This window comes from Protopterus annectens, chromosome 10.part0, assembly GCF_019279795.1.
Source record: "Protopterus annectens isolate FY-2018-M chromosome 10.part0, PAN1.0, whole genome shotgun sequence".
Taxonomy (NCBI): Eukaryota; Metazoa; Chordata; order Ceratodontiformes; family Protopteridae; genus Protopterus; species Protopterus annectens.
The window spans coordinates 665084046-665110271 of NC_056744.1; positions in this window are offsets into that span (position 1 = coordinate 665084046).

Sequence of the window (26226 nt, forward strand, 5' to 3'; positions counted from 1 at the left end):
GTAAATAGTTTGAAGAATAAATACAAAATTCAGTAAAAATGTTTACACACAGATGATATGACAAGACAGAAGTGTTAGAAGCTTTAAATAGGGTTAGAACTAAGCATTATAAAGTTGAATATCCAAGCAGAAGAAGGAACTCCGTAAATACACATAATGAGGGACTTCCATTTATTGAGTTGATAGATTTTGACAAAAGAAGAGGTAGGGGAGATGCAGGAAATAATAGTGCCAACCATACTGGTAAGATGATTTATTTTGTGACTATTTACAATGTACTAAGTCAACATATTGTGCAAATGTTACATTACTATTGGCCTATATTGTTCAAAGATTGTATTTTGGAACAATGTTTAGCAAACAGACTTTTGATTTTTTATAAAAAGGGCCGTAGTATTTCTAATATAATGCATAGTAAATTTCAAATGCTTGAAGTACAAATACATAGACAGATTATTTTCAGGTATGGCACTTTTAGGTGTGAGAAATGTTCTATTGTTTTCATGTTGTAAAGAACTTTCCAACAATAATTCTGTAATTTTTTTCCAAATGGAAATTATACTTGCAATACAGAAGGAATTGTGTATATTTTGAAATATCCATGTAACAAATTTTACATAGGTAAAAGTAAACAAAAGTTTAAAGTGTCTTCAAGAACATATAAGGGACAATAAAAAAGTTAATTGTGATAGTCCTTTAGCTATGCACTTTAAATATTTTCATGCAAGTAATTTTAAACTGTTGCAAGGTTGTGTTTTAGAACAAGTGGGGTATATTTTTAGACCCCCATAGCAGTAAAACAAACATTGTTGTATAAAGCACTTTTTACATTGACATTTGATGCCTTGGTTCATAAGAGTTTAAACACAGAACATAACTGGAAGTATTTGATTTAATTAATTGTTTAATTGACTGATTGAATGAGTATATATGGGGTGAGGAAGGTTGCATTGTATTTGTACTCATTGATGGCTTAATAGCCAAACTGCTAGAGTGTGTGAAAAGAGAATAAACTTTTTTGCTTAAAGACTGTGCCTTCTTTTTGTGGTTCCATTATTTCTTCATCATCTATTCTGCTGAACCACACTATTTTTATCCTGCATAAAGTGTTCTCTTACCCTGTAAAAGTCATACTTCTGGAGTGGTACTTGCATTAAATATTGTGCCCTCTCAGTTGCATAGCTAAATAGGTAGGTGGTTCTAATCTCACTGCAATCAAAGGTGTGTGCGTGTATGTGTGTATGTGTGTGTGTGTATGCGAGAGTGTGCATGTGTGCACGTGTGTGTGTGTGTGTGTGTGTGTGTGTGTGTGTGTGTGTGTGTGTGTGTGTGTGTATGTGTGTGTGTGTATGTGTGTGTGTATATGGAGCTGAGTAAACATGACCTTAACTACTGTTGTCTTTATTAAAATAGTAGACAGGTATTAATCCTCAATGCAGGGTATGCTACATCAGTGTCACACCCATCTTCCGACATCATCACCTCAGCAAAACAACACTGATGCTATCCTGTATAAAGTGCATTATCAGATTGTATACGTCAGACTTCTGTGGAGGTGCTTGGATTAAGTGCTGTGCCTTCTAAGCTGTGTAACTAGATAGGTATAGGGTTCTAATCTCACAACAATGTATATGTGAGATGGTGGGTCCACTGTATCACTGAAGGACTATTTTAGCAGGTGTGCTCATTTGTCTCCAACTCATGAGAAACATTTACATGGTGTGATCAATCTCACATCCCATTTTCACTCTATCCACAAATGCATAGTGTCTACAATACAGTGATGGGGCCACCATGTCAGTAATGCACTCTCTCACCCAAAATGTCAGCCCTCTCTTGTGGCATGTGTGTAGAACATACGTGTGTAGATTGTGTCAGTTGATAGGTAGGGAGTTCAAATACAGCAGTGAGCCTATCTGATTGTGTGTGTGTGTGTGTGTGTGTGTGTATGTGTGTGTGTGTGTGTGAATGTAAATGGATGCCAGAGTGTGTTATACCTCTTAGTACTGACAGCATTTAGAATTCCACATAGCTATAGAAGTCATGTTTGCATACACATCTGTTCTGCATGGCACAGCTGATGTTATCCTTTCAAATATGCAGTATGGCTCGCATGCACTCAGATTTCTCCTGTGGCATGTGCATATAATGCACTTGTGTGTAGGTTGTTTAAGTACATAAATAAGGAATTCAAATACAAGAATGACTGTCATCTGTGGTTGTGTGTTTCTTCCTCATACTGTTGAGAACTGGCTGCAAATATATACATAAGGTATATTTATGCACTGTGCTGTGCAACAACTTTTTAGCATAAACACGAAGATAATGCATAATGGTGATGTTATCCATTGAAATGTGCAACATCACAGTTGTGAAATAAATCCACAGTTGTCCTAGTATTTTAGCAAACCTTCATTTGCCTGTTATGCTAAATATATAGTTAAACTCATAACGTCACTGCTTACAGTCAATGTACATGTTATTAACAGTGTGTTGTTACCAACATGTGTTATGCTCAGGTGTAGATGTTGTTTCCTGTTATAAGAGTTTATTCTACATTTCTTGTGGAAAGGCTGTATTGAGAATGGCACTGTCATTTGAATAGACTGACATTTCATTACAGTCATAGTGAAACACCTCTTCAGGACTGAGGATATGAGCAATCTAATGTTGTTGTCTAAGTAAAGCGTGTATTCCTATATAGGATTATATCCACATTGGACATAATTGTTTTTCTACCATCACTATGACAACAGCAGGTGGCTACAGTCGTGTTTGGGTATGCCTAGCATCAGGCAAAGTTGCCTGACATACAGCAAGATTCTTTCTAAGTAATTACGGGGACACATATTCCTTGATTTTTACACACGATGTAATGCATTCACATAACCACACATATGACAACTGGTGATGCACATATACCGTGGTACAGTCATTGATCCTACTATGATGTGAATTTTCTTAATGCATAGGCAGGTGTTCCAAACCAGCATTTGTGTCCCTAATTGTTTTGCTGAAAACATCACTCACAATTATACTTTGTACATACAAAGTGGCAGAGGCCTCCCCTAGCAACAGTACAGTGACTGAATGACTTCACATAGATAGGTTCATAGGTTCATAGGTTAGTACTAGGCTAACTGCCCTTTTTTGGACCATTTGAAGCCTAGCCAGTTACCCCATGTGAGACTCAAACCCTGCACCTTGTGTCTTTAAGGTAAACACCTTAACCATTATGTCATCCTCCAACCCCTGTGATAACATTTCCATTGTGGTGAATGTGATTAATAGCCATCTTGTTATTCAGAGTTGTTGCACAGCTTGATGTTCAATCCTAGCATAGGGATTCATTTTGTGTGAATGTTTTGACAATAACCATTAAATCATATCAGTGTTATCCCTTGAGATGTTACTCAAACACATGTGAACACAGCTTTGGATTTCCTGAAAGTACACATTTGTTCTGCCAATCTAATGCTGATAGTGCTAGCTTGGCACATCCATTGATTACTGTGGTGTATATGTGTTTGCACCAGTTCGTGGGTGGTATGTGTACAGACATACAGAGAAGTCATCCTTGACCACAAAACATTGATATAGGACTGACTGCATTTATGTGCACATTAGCATATTCATTTAATTGCCATCAAGTTTGACATGTGATATGACATACATTATCAGTTATCCTTTCTCAATTCATAGATTAATTTTCTTTTGTTGGTCACAATACCCATTGCTACTTTCTGTGTCAGATGCCAACAATGCACGACACTGGAGAATATATTGTATCATGGTGTGGGGTTTGCATCTGCTGTTATCTGTTGGCACAGTAACTGTGTCAGGCAGAGGTGCCTTAAACAAGAGTATTATGTATTTCACACTATGTTCCCATATTTGTAACACCACACACACCTACATATGAGATGCATAGCTATTATAACACTGAGGTGCATAATTCCCTTCAAAGCGATCTTCCTTGTACATGTGTTAAGCCCCTTTTTGTGGCATACACCGTTAATGCACAGGTCATGCTGAAATTGATGGCATGGGTACAATTCTTGCAAAAGGTAATTGTGGTTTCTGAGCCATTTTTATTTTCTTACATGTTACATGGACATAATGCACACTGTGCAGATATCCTATTATATATGTACTTCCCTTGCAAACTATGATCTCAATGCAGCATGTGAATGAAGTTCATACATCATGCAATTCTCCTCTGTTACAATGTTATATTGTATAATTGTCACATCCTACAATATCATGTTGGCTTTTATTTACCTACATTTCCCCAGGAATAGTGACCACCATTATTTATTCTGGCATATGTATCATGAAATTTTAATTTTAGAAAGTTGTCTTTGTGACATAAGCACCTTCACATCAATTATTGTACTAGACTTGGAATATTTACCTTCCCCCTGACATCTTTCTGTATACATCTCTTTGATTTCTGTGCACATTGTCCTCAGTACACTTTTCCTGTCTGATAATCCATGTATTTGTAGTTGCCCTTGTCATTTCACATCCCATCTTACTTATTTTTGCATTCATATGTTTCATTTATGTGCACACTACACTCAGTATACTTTACCTGCCTGTGTACAGCATGCATTATTTCCCTTATCTTTGTGCTGTCCATTTGAGCACACTTAACATGTTTGCTCATAGACGTCTGTTTGTTTACTGTGTGTGCTCATGCTGCTCAACATGGTTTCCCGGCTGCCATCACTGTTGCTGACCACAGAAATGTGTTGGTATTCATATTAGTGCGATGAGCAGCATGTGTATGTGATTGGTGCTCCTGCTCATTGTGCTAAAATGTAAACATTGTGTAAGCTTCGCTCGAAGCCTACATGATTGTTCATGAATCCCAGGGATAGACTGCATAAAGATATAGCTTTATCTTGGATCATTTCCTTTTAATCTGTTTAAATTTTATCACAACAAATAAACTGATTGTGTGCATTATCACTTTAGACTGAAAACTATTTCATACTAGTTTAAGAAATATAATTTACCATAATTTACAAGTTACAATAAATTAAAAGGAAAATGTGACTCTCTTCTAAACTAATTATATTCCTTATGTAGACAATACACATTTATTTTACAATGTGCAAATGTATCCCTCTTTAATGATCTTATATGCGAAAAATTAAATTGCTAAGTCTGTAATTAAGACAAGGCAATTTCTATGCATGTTAGAGTCTGAAAATATGAGATAAATAAACATTTTCATCTACTTACTGATAGTTTAAGCTACAAAACCATACCTGTTTGAACATTAATTTTACTCGAGTACAGACACATTAAGTATGTGTGTGGTCTTAGCACATTCTAAGAAAAAATAGTTTTGCACCTTTACTTTTGTTTACATAATTTAGTGGAACTGTATACATTAAAGCAACTTCAACTAAGTAGTCAAATAAACAAATGAAAAGCCTAAAATCTCTTCTAATTAGACCAGCTAGCTGTTCTGCAGCATTCTGATATGTGGTATAATTACCAGCAGCAACCACATGCAAGGTAAAATAAACTGCCATACTTCTAAGTTTTATTTGCTTTTCCCCTTTCATGCTGCAATGTGAGATATATGCTTATTGATGTTATACACTCAAATAACAATGTAATGTGCAGATGACACATCATAATCTTAAAAAGGCACACATTGAAAGAATTGAAAATACTTTGTTCTTTTCAGAGTTCTTATTAAATGTTTAGGTCATACTTGCTGATTATGCATGTAACAGTGTTTTGTAATAGGGAGCATTTTGCTCAAATTTTTGTTAAATAGATAAAGAACTACATGTAAGTACGTGTGTGCATCTGTGTGTGTGTGTGTGTGTGTGTGTGTGTGTGTGTGTGTGTGTGTGTAGATAGATAGACAGATAGACAGATAGATAGATAGTTTCATAGTTTAAGCCAATTAGGCCATTAAGTGCAGACTCCTGGATACTGTGGACATAATTCATATTTCTCGTATACTTATCCACTTTAACTCTAAAGATAGTAACTTTTTATTACTTAATCCCAAGAGGTAGTTTATTCCAATACCTGGGTAATGTTTGTGTTAAATACCTTCTTTGACATGTTCTGCTGTTCTCTATTGCATATATTAGTCCTCTGCCTTTAATCATACTGTGTTGTGTTTAAATTATTATGTCCTGTATGACACAGAGAAGAATAGCAACAGAATGAATTACCTTCCCAAGCACCATTTGTATTTGTGTTTGAGTAATAAAATACAGTTTTTTACCACCATAAAAATGAAATTCTACCACTTTGTAAAAAAAAAAAAAAAAAAAACTAAATAAATTGTTCTTGTATGCATACTGCTCTTCTATGAGTGTTATCATATTGTCTAGGTCAAACGTTTTTTGCAGTCCTCTGTCATTAATTGAGGCGTAATAGTTACTTAGTTTGGCAGAGGGACAATAACAAGCTGCATCTTCAGCATCCTTCCAGATAATTTATCACATTCCACAGGCATAACATCATTAGCAGTGTACTTTTCATTTTCTGAAGTATAACAGTGGCACTATCATTCATGCAACATCTATTTATGTGACTTTTTCTCATTTAAAACAGATTATGTCTGCAGATGTTAACCATTCGATGGGTTTCAATATCTGATATATGTTTTACTACTGGTCCAAGTTGCTCAGGTCTATAAATAATTTCATAACATTCACTCAACTGAAGTAGGGATCATAAACTTGTGGCTCTCAGGCTTCAAGCAGCCCTCAAATCAGCACAATTCTAGGTGAGGGAAGTAATATTCTACATTCTTAACTGCACTGACTGACTTCCTATTCATTCTGGAGATGGTGGCCCTTCAAAGAGAATGCTAGTCCTCATACGGCCCTCATGATTGTCTGAGTTTGGGTCCACTGAAAAAAGTCTAAAGCCTCCAGAATCCTTAGCCTCCATCTGACAAATACAAACTTTTTAACGCAGTAGGAAAATATGTCTTAAATGTGTCAATAGATAACATTTATGTCATTTTGTTTTTAGCATTGTAACCCTCAGCTCCTAATCATAAATTAATACCATATTTTATGTTACATCATTTTGACCTTACTATTTTGTTATAAGAAAATGTTAAGTGATGAAATGTTTAAATGCATGCCTGTGAGGTAACTTCAATTCTGGAAATGAAGTCTATTTAACTTTATGATAGTCATGGTAATCAGTCCCCTTCCATGGCCATGAAAGAATTCAGTAGTTCTCCTTAACTGGGCTGTCAGGATCTATGCCCAATCAGTTCAATGACATTCCTCATGATGGGCATACTACTCAGACGTCACAAAAGAGACCTCAGTGTCCTCCTCCTGATTTTTTTAAAGGTGATTTTCTCCATCGGCTACCCACTAAGTGAACTACAGATGGTATGGTTTCTAGAAAATGTTCTGCTATGGTCAGATTGACACACAGTTCCACACACAAGTACACACAAATAAAATAAAACAAAATAAAAGATAAAATAAAAAAATAAAATAAAAATCCCAGAGCATCACAACACTGTCTCTTTTATTGTGGTATTACCCTCACAACGGCAACAATATATCTCAAGACATTGACATTAATAACTGGTGCCAAAACTGCCTACATCAGTCCCCCAGTGTGGAAGACAACTGCAAGTGAGGCCACTAGTCTTTATAAAAAAATAATGTGGTTTATGTTATATCCATTAGCAGTAGAGGGGGCAGCCCTGTGAGAAGTTTTCTGTTTCCTCTCCAAAGATCCAAGTTGCACTTGAATATGGACAGGGATTAACTTTGTTTTATGTGGATGGCTTCTCTGTTCCATAACAGCAGTATCCTCTGTGAAATATACCTGTCCCTCCAAACCATTTTGATGATGTTGCAGAAGAGGTTTAGAGTCTTAAACAAAGTGTTTCTGATGCCATATGACTTGCTGATGTGCACTAAATCCATCAATAATGGGTTGGGGATGTGTTGTTTACAAGACACAGGTCACCTCTTAGCACTCTGTAGGATACCGAGTACAGTGACAGGGTTTTGAGTTGGTCCATGTAGGACATGTAGGACATGTTGTTTAAGCCTCATATACTTTTAGTAAGGTAGTAAAAAGCAAACCAAGCAAAACAGTTTATACCAACCAGGTAAATCGTAGTAGTCCAAGAAATGGATAGGCAGCTTGTAGTAAAATTTATTTGTGTCTCGTACCAAATTCAACTAGCACTTTAAATCACGTAGTAAAAACGAAACAATTCTACTATAACGAATCCACAATAACCTCAAGCGCTTTCACCCGGGCTCTCCCAGGCTTTGTCAAGATACATTGTGAACATTTCATCACTTTTTTATACAATTCTTTAAAGTTGTTAATTGAATTGGTAAATCAATTATATAATTATACAATTAATGAATGTTTTAGTAAGGTATTAGTGTGAGCATTCCAGCTGTAAAGTGTGTTATAAACACTATTTTTTTAGCATAATCATACATATTACATATATTACATATACAGACATTGTTTTTATATGTATATATATATATATATATATATATATATATATATATATATATATATATATATATATATTTATATATATATGTGTGTGTGTGTGTGTGTGTGTGTGTGTGTGTGTGTGTGTCTTCTTCACATTGTTGACACTTCAAAATGCTGAATTTCATATGGCCGAGACCATAGGATCGACATTTGAAATGCTGACAATGTGGAACCGGCATCTCTGTACAGTGTAGAATGGAAAGATTTCCATTCCTGCACTATAATGCAATCTCTTAGTTGGTCTATTTAAGTTACGGTGGTTGTGGAGGGGTGCAGGGGGCCCCCTGCTAGCAGTGATTAGGTAAGTGTTTGTTGTTTTTTACTTTTGTATTGCATATGTTTGACATTTCAAGTGTGAATTATATGGTCTCGGCCATATGAAATTTGGCATTTTGAAGTGTCAAACATATGATGAAGATCCATATATATATGTATATATATATATATATATATATATATATATATATATATATATATATAGGTGTACTTTTAAAGAATGAAAGTTCACTACTTCAAACTTCAAAAGTACACCCACACTAACACGAAAGTGCACTCTCGTGAACTCGCTAGACCGAACAGGCTAACAGTCACGAACCTTAGGGTTAGGCACGGGTTAGGGTAAGGGGATAGTTAGTAGCGCTATCCCCTTCCCTTGACACGTGCCCAACCCTAAGGTCTGTGACTATCCCACTACAGTGGAAGACATTCCAAATCAGGCTATTTCCTTCACTGTGGTGCGATAGTCACGGGCCTTAGGGTTAGAGTACGGGTTAGGGTAAGGGGACAGTTAGTAGGGCTATCCCCTTACCTTGACCCATGCCCTAACCCTAAGGTCCATGACTATCACACCATAGTGGAGGACATAGCCCGTTTTTCAATGTCCTCCATTGTGGTGCAGTAGGTTCGGTCTAGTCAGCTTAAGCCAAACTGCACTTTCGTTAAAGTGCACTTTCACTTAAGTGGGGATTTACTTTCCCATTTTGAAAAAGCGAATTTTCATTGTAGGAAAGTACACCCATAGATATATATATATATATATATATATATATATATATATATATATATATATATATATATATATGTGTGTGTGTGTGCATCAGTTATAATCTCCTTCTTCATGAGATCAACCTTATAGTCCTAGTATAGCCTAACATGAATATATATATATATATATATATATATATATATATATATATATATATATATATATATATATACACACACACACACACATATAGAGATAGATATATATATATATATATATATATATATATATATAATGAATAATAGTTGTTGAGTTTGATTAATATACAAAATATTAATAGCAACTAAAATCAATAAAAAAGAAGTAATTGCAAATGTATCCCACCCAAATAGATAGGTTACATTTGCGATTACCAAAAGAATAGTAAAAAACTAGTTTTATACCTCCAGAACACTGGAAATTAAATATATTAACTCCAGAATCAAGCAAATTTAAGAGTATACAGAGAAAGAGGTTGGCGAAGAAGAAGTGGGATTGTCCAAGAGATGAAGAAAGTAGACAAGAGTATAAGAAGATGAGGTGCATGGCAAAGAGAGAGGTGGCAAAGGCGAAGGATAAGGCGTATGAAGAGTTGTATAAAAGGTTGGACACTAAGAAGGGAAAAAAGGACCTGTACCGATTGGCTAGACAGAAGGACTGAGCTAGTAAAGATGTTCAGCAGGTAAGGGTGATAAAGGATAATGAGGGAAACGTACTCACAAGTGAGGAGAGTGTGTTGAGCAGATGGAAAGAGTACTTTGAGGGGTTCATGAATGAAGAGAATGAGAGGGAGAGAAGGTTGGATGATGTGCGGATAGTGAATCATGAAGTGCAGTGGATTAGAAAGGAGGAAGTAAGGATAGCTATGAAGAGGATGAAGAACGGAAAGGCTGTTGGTCCAGATGACATACCTGTGGAAGCATGGAGGTGTTTAGGTGAAATGGCAGTGGAGTTTTTAAACTAGATTGTTTAATGAAATTTTGGAAAGTGAGAGGATGCCTGAAGAATGGAGAAAAAGTGTTTTGGTACTGATTTTTAAGAATAAGCATGATGTGCAGAGCTGTAGTAACTACAGAGGGATTAAAATGATCAGTCACAGCATGACGTTATGGCAAAGAGTAGTGGAAGCTAGGTTAAGAAGGGAGGTGATGATTAGTGATCAGCAATATGGTTTCATGCCAGCAAAAGAGCACTACAGATATGATGTTTGCTCCGAGAGTGTTGATGGAGAAGTACAGAGAAGGTCAGGAGGAGTTGCATTGTGTCTTTGTGGATTTAGAGAAAGCATATGACAGGGTGCCTAGAGAGGAGTTGTGGTATTTTATGAGGAAGTCAGGAGTGTCAGAGAAGTATGTAAGAGTGGTACAGGATATGTTCAAGGGTAGTGTGGCAGCGGTGAGGTCTGCGGTGGGAGTGACAGATGTGTTTAAGGTGGAGGTGGGATTACATCAAGGATCAGCTCTGAGCCCTTTCTTATTTGCAATGGTGATGGACAGGTTGACAGATGAGATCAGACAGGAGTCCCTGTGGACTATGATGTTTGCAGATGACATGGTGACCTGTACTGAGAGTAAGGAACAGGTGGAGGAGACCCTAGAAAAGTGGAGATATGCACTAGAGAAAAGAGGAATGAAGGTCAGCAGGACTAAGACAGAATATATGCGTGTGAATGAGAGGGGAGGATAGAGGAATGGTGAGGATGCAGGGAGTAGAGGTGGCGAAGGTGGATGAGTTTAAGTAATTGGGATCAACAGTTCATAGTAATGGTGAGTGTGGAAGAGAGGTGAAGAAGAGAGTACAGGCAGGATGGAGTGGAGTCAGAGCTTGACGTGGCAGAGTTGAAGATGTTAAGGTTTGTACTGGGTGTGACGAGGATGGACAGGATTAGGAATAAGTATATTAGAGGGTCAGCCCAAGTTGGAAGGTTTGAAGTCAAAGCCAGAGAGGCAAGATTACATTGGTTTGAACATGTGCTGAGGAGGGATGCAGAGTATATTGGAAAAAGATGCTAAGGATGAAGCTGCCAGGTAACAGGAAAAGAGGGAGGCCTAAGATAAGGTTTATGGATGTAGTGAGAGAGGACATGCAGGTGGTTGGTGTGACAAAGCAAGATGCAGAGGACAGGAAGAAATAGAAACAGTTGATTTGCTATGGTGAACCCTAATGGGAGCAGCCAAAAAGAAGAAGAAGTAGAATCAAGCATATTTAAAGAAAGTGGAGAAGTTCTATTATGATGTAATTGTTATCTAATGAACTTTGATCATTACATAATTCGACCAACTATACAGCCAACAAAAAAGAAGAGTGCTTCTGCATGCAATTAGAAGCATTTATTTATTTATTTTATTTTACATTTGTTAACCGGGCTAGTCTAGCTGGATACATGTCCATTTTCAGTAGAGGCCCGGGGAGAAAAGCTCCAGGAAAAGACATAAAATAGACATATCAAAGTCATAATACATACAATTAAAAATACAAAAGGTGATAACGGGACACATTAGAAGATACAAATGTTAAAAAAAAAAAAAAAAAATATATATATATATATATATATATATATATATATATATATATATATATATATATATATATATTTTTTTTTTTTTCTTCTTCTCTCTCTCTCTCTCACTGTCTCTCAAATGCAATAGACAGTGAGGATATGCAGTATATACATACATTTGATTAGCAATGTTATGGTATTTTGTATCAGTAGGGTAGCATTAGAAGTTTCAGAGAAGTTATTAGTTTAGATGAAGGAAGTTAGTCAGGGTTTGTACAGGTGCATAGCCAGTGTGTCTTAAGAAATAGCTTTAGTTTCTTTTTAAAGAGTGAAAGAGAAGTTTGAGTTGTAAGTTCAGTAGGTAATAAATTCCATAGCTTGCCTACAGAGTTAGAGTATAGGGAGTCACCTGATGAGTTATTGGATCTAGAAGTGTTGATCAGGAGTTTGTTTGAGGAGCGTAAGTTCTTGAGGTTTTTGTAAGGTGTAATGATGGTAGAGAGTATTGGAGTGTTGTGGGGTTGGTGCAGGGACTTATGGACAATGGTAAGCTGGAGAAATTGAATATGGTTAAGAAATTCTAGCAAGTCCAGTTGTTTTAGGTTTAAACAGTGATGAGTTCTGAAGGGAGAGCCTGTTGCAAATCTAGCAATGTTATTATAGGATGTTGCCAGTTTGTTGAGGTTATTTTTTGAAAGGTTAGTATATATAGGGGAAGCATAAAGTAGAGTTGAGATTAAGTGGGTTCTGGCTATAGTGGTCCTAGCTACTGGTGTAAGAAAGAGCTTGATTCTATAAAGGGATCCTAGTTTTTTGTTAACTGATTTTATTGTGCTGTTTATATGACTATCAAAGTTTAGGTTGTTGTCAATTGTTATTCCTAGGAGTTTAGTAGATGTGTTGGGGGTAATAACAGTTCCATCAGTAGATGTGAGTGTAAGGTGAATAGGGGTGGAGTTTCGGGTTGGTGTGAAGAGTAGCAATTTAGTTTTTTTTGGGTTAAGCAGGAGGCATCGGTTTGAGAACCATTGTTCTACAGTGTTGAAAGTTTGTTGGGTAAGAGATTTAAGTTCAGATTGAGAGGTGGCTGTACAGATAATAGTAGAGTCATCTGCATATTGAATGCAGATGGTATATGGGATTGCTGATTGAAGGTCATTAATATAGATGGAAAATAGAAGTGGGCCTAAAATGGAGCCCTGTGGAACACCGAGGGTAATAGGAAGGTTACTAGAGAGTTTGTTTTGCCAGAGTACAGCCTGTTAACGGTTTACAAGGTAAGATTTGAACCAATTTATAGCTAGGGAATTAAGTGAAAGCGATTTCAGAATGTGTATTAGGAGTTGGTGATTAACCATATCAAAGGCTTTAGATAAATCAATAAAGACAGCAGAGGAAAAAATATTATTGTTACGGTTTTTGTTGATGCTGTCTGTGAAGGATAGTAGGGCAGTGGTAGTGCTGTGAAAATGTCTAAAACCGTGATGGAAGTTGGCAAGGAGTTTGTTATGGAGAAGGTGGTTTAGAAGTTGCTTATGGATGCATTTTTCCATAATTTTTGCAAGAGGGGATAACAGAGCAATAGGACGAAAGTTAGAATAGTCATTGGAGTGACCTCCTTTGTGTAGTGGGATAATATGGGAAATTTTCCAGATGGATGGGATAGTCCCCTCATATATGGTTCTGTTGATGAGTATGGAAATGGGGTAAGCAATGGCTTTAGCTCCTTTTCGTAGAAATTCTGCAGGGAGTTGGTCTGCTGAAGGGGTGGTAGGTTTAAGTTTTTGGAGAAGGGAGCAAATGAAGGAAGTAGGTACTGGTTGTATATGAAATGGTGGGGGTGGGATAGTGGTAGAAGTAGGCAAATTTGATGTATCAGGAGATAAATGGCTAGCAAGTTTTTGGGTAGCATTTGTGAAGAAAGAATTGAAGGCATTAGCAGTTTGGGAGGGATTGTTAGGGTTGGAGCCAAGTGGGTTGGGAGTGATTAACTGACCTGGGTATAGGAGTTTGTTAATGCTAGTCCAAAACTTTTGTGGTTCCTTATGGTGGGAGTGCTGTAGGTAGAAGTTATTTTTATCTAACAGGATGGCTTGTTTTGTGTTGTTTCTATGTTGTTTAAAGATTTGGTGATCTGAAGGATTTTTAGTGGAATGCCATTTTGCCCGGAATTTGTTTCTAATTAGGATTTTTTGCCTAGTTATGTTTGTGAGCCAGGGGGCTGGTTTAGATTTGTTTCTAACAGAGCGTAAGGGGGCATGATGTTCCAGGATGGTTAGGAACTTAGAATTAAAGTACTCTACTGCTTCATTGATTGGGAGAGATTTTAATGATGACCAATTACATTGTTTGAGTTCAGCCTGGAAAAGTTCTGGGTTGAATTGCTTTTTGGTGCGTAGTGTTCTGTATGAGAATGGGAAAGTTTGGTTGGTTTTATGTCTGATAATATAGGTTAGTGAATGGTCACTTAGGTCATCTGGGAGGGTACCTGTTTTGTATGTTTGCTGGGGGCTATTAGTAAGTATCCAGTCCAAGGTACTTTCTTTGTTGTTGGGTTTGTTAATTCTGGTAGGGGAGTCGATAGTTTGTGAGAAGCCATAAAGGTTGATATGGGTGGTAGGGTGTGTAGTATTACAGGTATTTCAGTCTATATTAAAGTCTCCAAGGACTATGGTTTCTTGTGGCAGATTTATGGAAAGCCAGTTAAGGATATTCTCGAGTGTACTGATATTGTTTCCTGGAGGAAGGTATATACAGATAATATTTATAGCCTTATGTGTGTTGATTTGAAATTTAGTGATTAGTATTTCAGTACTGTTGTCAGAAGGTGGTTTAAGATTTACAGTGCTAACTTGTAGCTCTGCTTTATAGAGGATTGCTATTTCTCCTCCTTTTTTGGCAGTGCTGTCTAATCTAATGATATTATAGCTTGGTGGGGTCACTTCATTGTCCTTAATAGTGGGTTTAAGCCAGGTTTCATCATGCAGTGATATATCATGTGACGCCCCACCACTGGACTAGTAATCAAGGAGCCTCAATCCTCACCACTGGCACCAGTGGGGGACATACACAGGGAGGATGACAAGGGTCACACACAGTATTTACAGATGCAGCTCTCTGCATCAAGTACAATTTCCCTTAAGAGCACACATAGACCACAGGCAGTCCAGTGCTGGTTTCACTCTCTTTCTGCTGATCCTCAGTAAGACTCCCCACTGGCACAGCTATAGTGTTGAGATCTTAGCTAAGTGGCCAAGCCAAGACCTCCAGCACCCTCTCTGTCCAGCCAGTGCTTTGTGTCCCTGTCCAAGTAGCTGACACACACACTCTTTGAGCTTTGATTTATGTACACACACACACACACACACACACACACACACACACACACACACACACACACACACACACACACACACACACACACACACACACACACACACACACACACACACACACACACACACACACACACACACACTCACACACACACACACACACACACAGACACACACACACACACACCCATACCTGGGAAATGCTGGCACAGGTTTACTAGCTATGTCCTCTTATTCCCAAACTATAATCTAGTTATCTCTGCCACCAGCCAACTCCTTATCAGCTACTTTAAGGCCCTTAGCAAAGAGTATCCAATCTTACTGTTTAATATTAATATTAATACAAATGGTTGTTTGACCAAGAGCAAGGCTATTAGGAGTGGCTCACAATGTCACCAAATAAATATGCAAGTGCTCTCAAAACTTAAATATCAAAACACAGATCAGCCACAATGAAATGCTTAAATATATTTAATAATAAATAATAAAATAACAAATCCAGTTCTGAATATATATTCACAATGACATCAAAGTTCAAAATCATAGGAAATATTTAAAACAACATTACAGAACAGTCTCAAATAAATGAAGGAAAGATCTAAACTAAGCTTCACTATATTCCTAACTGAATCTAAGAGAGTTACTATACCCTAGTTAACTTACTTAAGTCCAAGGCAGACATGGTGAATGGATCTTCTAGTTGTTGTCAGGTCCAAGAAAGAAAAACAGAATGATGTGTCTCTCTAAGAGACTTCTTAAATTAAAATCTCAAATATTACTGTTGGGGTAGCTTGCAGAATAACATAATTTCTTGTCATCTGACTCTATCCCAGGTGAAAGCCCCGCTGCTGGAAGCTAGCAGTATTTATCATCTACCTGTGAAAATACGTAGACCTCACATCTTTGGCGGATGCTGGATGTCAAAAACAATTACATCCCTCCACATCTCAAGCCTAGTAATTATTTTTCCTTAAGACATCACAGAGAGCTCCCTATTATAGACATCCTGTCTCTTACTTCCATAATGTAATTTAATTTCAACTATTTTTCTGATGTTTTGCTGGACTGAGGTTAACCTCCTGTGTTTCACTTTCCACTGTCAAAATGTATACATTTAAACAGCTATAATAGTGCATGTACATTTCTGTTCTATTCCAGTAGGGCATGCTGTGGTTGTATTTGAAGCACAAGTACTTTATAAAATATCTTTTAAACACACGTCAGTACAAACCTAGTTTGATATATGCATGACATACAGTTCTAATACATTTGTAATACAAGCATCTTCTATGAATCATTTCAATATTCACCAATGACATAATTATTTAGAAAATTCCACCAAGCTGGGCTGGCAGTATCTCCTTTCATCACGTATCACATAACACTCGTGTATGCACATATGTGTATGCGTGTTTGTGTGTTTTTACATACATATATATATATATATATATATATATATATATATATATATGTATATATACACACACACACACACACACACACACACACACGCACAAACATATGGATCTACTTAAATTGATCAAATACCATTAATGTCAATGTTGATAATGCATAATATTGCAATGAATTGGTTGAAATTATGCACATCAACCTGCCACTATGCATGCACTGAGAATTAATTTCAGTGCATTAAAACCTTAAAAAAAACACAAAGAAAGCATCCCTCATATGGAGGGCTGCACCCCCATACCCTGCTAATTACATATTCTCTTTCTGGGATTGCACATTCCCTAGGAAAAATGGTATATTCTCCTATCTGAGGACTGTCGATCTTGCACACCTGTCAACCATCTGCTTAGTTAACCAAATTGTGTTGATCAAACAAATGCCAACCATAGTACCATTCCACAAAGTATATATATATATATATATATATATGTATATATATATATATATATATATATATATGTATATGGATCTAGGACACTTGCTTGAAAAAGCAAGTGCCCGAATCAATATATACCGATCACAGTTTAACAAAAGCACTTTAATCTAAAAAGCGCTTCCGTTAAACTGTGAAAAAAAAAAATCACTTAGTAAATGTTTTTGCTAAATGTTTAATGAGCAATGGGTTAACAGTTGAATAATATAGTGGCAGTAAAGAGTGCTTGCAATGTAATTATTTACAATTATGCAATATATAGTCTGTTAATGATACAAGGAGGCATTATGCATTATGAATCAATAGCTCTTTTGATTAATAGAGTATTTAGGCATGTTTAGCCTTTGTCAATGAAGCAAGAGCATTTTGATTTCGTATAAGCTGACTACAGAATTATGGTAAGTCATTCATTTTACTTATTTCCAAATAGCTGTAGTGATTTCAAAAAAAAAGTATTTCCAAAAATGGTTAGAAGAGATGGAGGTCTAAAAAACTATATGACACCAAGATAAATCTGGCAAAGCTAAGCATCAAGAAAAAAAAAAAGGCTAATCAGGTGATATGTTAAGACCTTATCTAATTTGTTTTGAAAGTATCACAGCAGTCTGATTAAGTTTGCCTTATAAAATGAAAGAACTTTCACTGACTGGGTAAATGTTGTTGTTGTTGTTGTTGTTGTGTCTTTCGGCTTATCCCGGTTAGGGGTTGCCACAGCAGAACTCCGGTCCACTAATGTTTGGTAGTGGATTTTTACGTGCCGAGTTACCAGCCCTGATGCACAACCTTCAACGAAGGCACGCCCATTCATGCATGCCTCCACACAGAAGACGCTCTAGCTGAGAATCGAACGTGACAACGTCTTGCTGTGAGGCGACAACGCTAATAATGTTGCAATTTTTATTTTTATAACTTAAGCTGTCATTTTTGTTTAAGAAGTTGTATGTCATCATATTTCCTCAATGAGCAATCAGGAACATGGGTAACTAGAGAAGAGTGAGACGGGAGGAATCATAGGTTAATAGGTAAGTGCTAGGCCCTATTTCTGCTATTTTAAGCCTAGTCAATTTCCCTCAAGGTTGAGAATCAAACAGTGTGACTTGTGTCCATGAAGTAAACACCTTAACCATTAAGTCAACACACATCCTTAACATCTTGTGGTTAAGAGAATTTAGAAGAAAGTTTGTACTAGAAGAAATAGGTAGCTAGTGGGAGTCTTTGTGTAGATACACAGTGATGTTCATTCTTGTGTGCAAGACAAATTAACTTGAGTATTTTATTATCGGTCTTCTGTAAAAAGTGCTGAGAGTTGGACCAGGGTGGCCATGTTCTGGAAAAGCAATAAGGGCATTTAATGCAAAAGTGGTATTTGGAGGTAGGAGATTAGAGACTCTATAGGCTCTCTTTAGGATGAATGTGCAAAAGAAGTATTTGTTAAATAAGGGTGCCTGGATAGCTTTGTTCTTTCACTGTAGGAAGAGGTATACCACTGGGGTCCTGGATTCTGAGAATAGTGGCATTATGGATTTGTTTTAAATATCACAAGGTCACGTGACTTACATGTATGAGTGTTGATTTATAGTCTGCCGCCAACCAATTCCAGAGTAAAGAGGTCTATTTGAAAGGATTTTGTAAAGAAGAGGCATTTTATGAGAATTAGTTAACACTGTGTCATCAGTATATAGTAAGAAGTTAACTTGAAGTATGTCTGTAAAAAGGTTGTTATTAAATAATGAAATGAAGAGAAGAGGAAGGGCAATGCCTTGTAGAACACCTTTAAAAATTATGCCAGAACAGGAGATTTTTAAGATTTGAAAAACTTATGAAAGTTTAGCTAGCTAGGTAGTTTTTAAACCAAGACCAGACACTGTGAGAGAAACCAGAAGAACAAAGTCTTGTATGATTAATTTTTGGTTACAATTATCAGATGGTATTTTTTAAAGTCAAGTGATATAGCACCAATAAAGAATCATTGCTCCGTACTTGAAATGATTTGGTCTGCCAATGAGTAGAATGTTATGCATAAAAATGCTGCTTTGTCAGAGAGGACAGCATAGGTTTGAATCTGTTTTAATATTTATTTATAAAGAAGCTTAGGTTGACTGAGATGAAAAGAATGGATCGACCTGAAATAGTATTCTTAGTTTTTTTTTTCTTCTGGTATTTCATTTTGTTTCCAAATGGTTGTTTTAGGTAGTGATATCATTAGGGTTATTTTTACCATATTTTCCAAATATTTTATATATCTCTTATTAGGTTAAGGAGGTGCGCAATTTTCAGGGAGTGCTGTGTTTTGCCATTCTGACCAGCTTTAAGGAAATAGTTTACACTGAAAGGGAAAGCATAGATTATAGAATGCAAATAAAACAGAAGTTGGGTCTAGTTGGAAAGTTAGACTTCTTGATGAATAGAACTAGAGGAAATTTTGGGGATGCTTCTAGGGTGAACTATAGTAGAAGGCAATTTGGGAGTTTTATAGAAAGTAGGAGAAAAGTTGGCATATGTTTAGTTTTTTTAATGTACTTGGATTATTTATAATGATTAGAGCTATAATGGCAAAAGTTTTCCATCTGAGTTAGGGTTAAATCTTGTGCCAGATATAACAGTTGAGGTGAAGTTATAGAGAAAAGAAAAGTGAGTGTAGATATGTTGTTTCCTTCCCAGTTGATGTTAAAATTACCACTGATAATCAGTTTATAGAGTTTTGCAAAGGTGAATATGTCTAGTGATACATTCTGTTTTTTAGCCAAGTTAAAAGTGTGAAATATTTACACATTTATGTATGTATTAATTTATAAATGTATGTATGCATTTTTGTTTATTTAGTTAGTTAGTTATTCAGTTATCTGTTTATTAGTTTATCTATCCATTCATTCATTTATGTTTGCTTACTAGTGTAGAACACTGATCATAATGGATTAGTTTCATGCAATGTCCAGATGAAAACATTCACAATCATACAAAAGCTATAAAAATATGACAGTAAAAGCACATAGATTACCAGCTAGCACAGAGAGCTTTAAAACTGAAAAAATACCACTGACTCTATATACTATTTAAAGATATGGGTAAGAGAAGATTTGGTGGTGAATAGACAGGAGTTTAGGGTGTAAGAGATGTGAGTGGTTAGGTGACATAGCATACCTGGAAACACCTACACTGTACTTGTTCATGGAGATGAATGATCTTCAACATGTGGCATAAAAGGGGAGATCTGATGCCAGAACCGTAAAGGTGTGAAAGATACAATGCAGTTTATTTTTGAGGTTTGAACTGTGGTATCAGATTGGGAATACCTTCTGAGATTGCAAGGAAAGGATTAAGTCATGAGTTCTGTAGTTAAAGCAGATAATGCTTACAGATTCAGGAGTTTGAAAAGAACATACCCAAATGATTGCATACTTCTTTGTTTGCTACATACCCAGTTGGCTTTTGACAGAATTGTGCAGAGGTTTCTTTTAAGGGGGAGTTTGTGATGAAACAACATATTTTATTCATAATAGACTGTAATTTAGTTGCATGTTTACTGGAAACAGAACTAAAATGGATAAGCTGTATTCCAGTAAAGGCTTAATGCTAAGTTCAGAATTCAGCCCTGGCAGAACATCTGCACTTAATATATTCAATTCTGCTTGCATACTTTGGTGAATTTTTTTTAAATCATCACCCCTTTTATTTCCAAATAGTGCCTGTATAACACAAAAATTAAAATTATGTTCATTGTCTTTATTGAAAAAGAAGCAAAATAAACTGTGAATTAAATGTTATGATATACTATGTACACTGCGTATTTTTATGTATATTTGACTTTTTAGTGAGTTCTTTGAGTGTTTAATTGATTAATTAATGTTGAAATAAGATTGTTTGCTGATGCAAGTCATTTGCCTTTTTAAATGAATTGCTGTTTTTAGAAAAGGATTTATGCCGTAATAAAGGGTGAATAACCCAAAAGCTTTGCTGGGTTTAATTAAAGGACATTGTTGCACTGGTGTTGAGCTCAGACATGTGCTTGGACTTGGTCTTTGTTCCTGGAGCCCATTTACATGGATTTGGACTTTTGTTTACAAAGTTTTGTTTTTTAGTCTGAACTGTGCCTGTGCTGCAGCATTTTACAGTGATTTATACCTAATATACAGTGGGAAACCAATACCCTTACTTCTAAGCAGAAAGCTAATTGTTTGTTGAATGACATGTTCATTATTCATACTAGTCCATTACTCTCTGAAATAGTGAGAGAGCTTGTGTCTGAAGATAATGGCAGTGGGAATAGATGATAACTTTATGGGTCAACTTCAACAAACTAGAGAAAAAAGTGAAGTCCTATAAATGTTTACAATGGCAAAGGTTAAGCTTTAATGCTTACCTTCAAATGGGCATTTTACAGAGGGGACTTCGAATGTTAAAGATGCCGATGTATATGAATATGTATTCTGCTCTATTGAAGAAATGGCAGGAGTTAAATTTAAACTTAGGGATGAATTATATGGCCTTGATGAATCAATTTTTTATTGACATCAAGGCTGAGTTACAAAAGCAAATAACAGATTTGGAAAGTAAATTATCTAATATGCCCTGATTTAGCCATAAAGTTGAAATATATAATGAGATGTTGGAAAGACTGGAAACATTTGACAGTCATTTAGAAGAAACTAAGAGACACAAGTTGATCAGAGACTTAAATGATTTAAAGAGAGGCAACATCTTTTCATGACTGAAAAAACATGAAAGGAATAGAAGTGCTGCAAAGTCATATAGATGTCACGTATGAGCTTCATGTTATATCTACACTTTTTATTTCATCTAATGAGGCTACCACTGCTGCTCATGTGCATCGATCTACTTCAACACATGCAACACAATCTATTTTGAAGGAAGTAACTACATCATGAATCGAGATCAATTGGTGTCTCCAAATGACCAAAGAAATAATGAGGCAGCTACTAACTCTTTTGTGAATGAGGATTTTCAATTTGGCTACCTGGGTATATAATTGAATTTATCAGAAGATGTAGAACCAGCCCATCAGGATTTGAGAAGAAGGACCAGAAAAAAAAGAGAAAGTGGAAGAAGAGGCAGCCCACAAACTTGAAGTCAATCGAATGCAATGAGATAAATAAAGAGATGATGGTTTTTAATCTTTCTTCATTGGCCCTAACTACGTTATATATTTCCTTATTAACTAAAGGTCTGCAGTTTATTCCTACTACTAGTGATTCTGTAGCTGATGCAATAATGGACCTCAGGATAACTAGGAATTTACAACTAAAAATGCTATTTAGTAATGACAGCTACCAGCCACAGGTATGTAAACAGTCTACTACCTTTGTACCTATAGGAAGACGTGCTATTATGGCTTTTTAGAATGTTTGTGAAAAACAGATTAGGCTGTTACATGATAAAAAAGGAACTAAAAAGAAATATATTTTAAGTGCGTCTGAGTATGAGTCACTATTAGCCCTGCAAAACAATGTGAATATAGTTATCAAACAAGCAGACAAAGGCAGTGTAATAGTAGTAATGAACATGACTGACTATCTTAACAGCATGCATGAGTTCTTAAATGATGACAAGGTGTTTAAAACTACTAATAATCACAAGATAAATGAAATGATCTTCAGAGTAAATAGTTATATTTATGAATTGCAAATAGAAGAAGACATTTCTTGTGAAATGCATTTATATTTCCATGTACTGCATCAAGTCACCTCTGTTCTTTATGGTCTGCCTAAAATTTATAAAAACAAAACATGCCCCCTAATGAGACCCATTGTATCTGGTAGGGGTTTCTTTATATTTGCATAGTATGTTAAATCCTTATTCTGACAAGATGAAATGTTTTATACATGATACCAGGGATTTTTTTAAGAAATTTTCCCTGGTATGAACAAATTTATGTTTTTGATTGCATCCTGGTGACTCTTGACATCAATTCTTTATTTATAGTCATACCAGATTTGTTCCTTATCGAAGCTGTAAGATAATTTTTACATGACAAGAGTGATTTAAGTAATAGGAAGATCAGAACTATTTGCTATTTATTGGATTTAGTGCTGTGTCATAATGTCTTTTTGTTTAAGAATGATGTTTACTATCAGGTATCTGAGGTAGCAATGGGTACCTCCACTGCTAATATTTATGCCAATATTGCAGTAGATCAACTGGACAGTAAATATATTTTTTGACTTTGCATATGTATATAGTGTGGATGTTCTATTTTATAAATGTTTTGTAGATGACATATTTTTTTATCTGGCAAGGGAGTGTAGCTACACTCTTAGAATGTGTAGATTATTTGGATCCTATAACTGATTTTTTTAAAATTTAAGATGACACACTCAGATAAGGAAATTAATTTCCTGGATGTAAACATTTATAAAAATGGTATGCCTTTAGAAGCTAGCATTTATATAAAGAGGTGCTTCCAAATTGGCTGTAACATAGTCATAATATGTACCTGAATCATATATTTAAAGGTGTAGTTAAAAACTAGCTGCTAAGAGCAAGTCATCTGAATACAAATGCTGAAACTTGTACACCACAAATGTTGGAAATGATTAATAAATTTCAAAATAGATCCTATGATCCTTAATGATTGGATAACATTTACCATGAATACTTCTTGAGCAAGAAAATAAAGCCAGACATTATTTTACCAATCATGTACTTAATTCTGGTAATAATAAAAAGAACAGATGTTCAAGTAATAATGGTAAGAGCCTTAGATATGTACTTCGTTATAGCACTAGAACAGAGGGTGTTATAAACATTATAAGGAGAAAGTGGGATATCCTACATACACTAATTCCAAAATGAAACCCAGAAATGCAAACACAGTGCAGACCAGAAGTAGAAATCCACTAAATGATTTATTCTCCACAAAATAACTGCTTTCATCCCAACGTTAAAATTACAGGAATGTCATCAGATGCAATTTAAAACAGTAGAAAGCATTTTGAATACTAAATCACAGTGACATCATTTCCTTTCTCAGGGCAGTGAGCACTGCTTACTCAAACCACACCCCTTGATGCAAACACAGAACAAGCACATAGCCTAGCTCAGAATGCATATAAAATGCAATTGTAAGCATAAATTAATCTTAAATAACTATGGAAAATATATTAAAATGCAAATAAAGACGTAAAAATATCAGATATATATATATATATATATATATATATATATATATATATATATATATATATATGGTTCCCATTCAGAAGCCTGAAACATCATAAGCCTGAAAATCAAAATCCTGAAACCAAAAGCCTGAAAATTCAGAATCCTGAAAACTCAAAATCCTGAAAGCCCAAAATCCTGAAAGACCAAAATCCTGAAACTCAAAATCCTGAAAACACAAATAATGCTAATATGTCACTATACAGACACTAATATCTACCAACTGACCCTGACCCTAACCCTAACCCTAAGGTCCGTCACTATTGCACACTCACCTGACCCACCGCCCTAAACCTAACTCACTTAAACCGCCCCTAACCCCAATATTTGTCACTATTGCATACATGCCTAACCTGCGCCCTAACCCTAACTCACTTAAACCGCCCCTAACCCTAAAATAAAACCAACCGCACACTTACCTGACCCCAATGCATGACCTAACACCACAGGGCTAACAATAGCAAAGCCACAATGACATCAGTATGTCTATTTTGTGTTTTCAGGATTTTGAGTTTCAGGATTTTGGTCTTTCAGGATTTTGGGCTTTCAGGATTTTGAGTTTTCAGGATTCTGAATTTTCAGGCTTTTGGTTTCAGGATTTTGATTTTCAGGCTTATGATGTTTCAGGCTTCTGAATGGGAACCATATATATATATATATAAATAAAACAATTAATCCTATTTGTGCTCAATCAACCTTTCCAGTGCTTTTAACTTTAAGAGACTAGAAATGGAGAGACTGTCATTAACTCCTGTCCATGACAAAGAATTTAAATGCAGCTGGCAGGATAATTCTCTCTTTTCCAGAATATAAGGCCATACCCCCACCCCCTTTCAGACACAGATAAAACATCTAATATAATAAACTTGAAAGTATATTCTATATTTAGTGAAATATTTAGTGAAATATGTCTAGCTAAGGCATTTGTTTCAGAAACATCACGAATATTGTGAACATGTTCACTTATCCTGTTTTTCAGTTTCTGTTCTGTCTTCCCCACATAGAAACAGTTTCAGTCCATACATAATGCAAGGTAGACTAACCTTTCAGTGGTACAATTACATCTACCAGTTCTTATTTTCATCTTGTTAACAATAAATTCGCTCCCTTCCAAAATGTAGGGACAGAACTTACATCGATCACATTTAGACATATATCCAACAGTGGTTCGAGATTGTTGATGTTCAAAAAGCTATTTCAAATTAAACCCTTTCCTATAAATACGAGAGGGGCTGTCTCCCACTAATTCTCTTAAATCTTTGTCATTACTAATATTAAAAACATTATTGTTAAAAACTGACACTTTATTACTAATGACAAAGATATATATGTATGGACTGTAACTGTTTCTATGTGGGGAAGACAGAATGGAAACTGAAAAATAGGATAAGTGAACATGTTCATAATATTTGAGATGTTTGTGAAACAAATGGTTTAGCTAGACATATTTCACTAAATGTAGGACATACTTTCAAGTTTATTATATTAGATGTTTTATCTGTGTCTGAAAAGGGAGGGGGGTATAGCCTTATATTCTGGAAAAGAGAGAATTATCCTGGCAGCTGCATTTAAATTATTTGCCATGGCCAGGAGTTAATGCCAGTCTCCCCATTTCTAGTCTCTTAAAGTTAAAAGCACTGGAAAGGTAGACTGAGCACAAATAGGATTAATTGTTTTATTTAGATATATATATATATATATATATATATATATATATATACATATATATATATATATATATATATATATA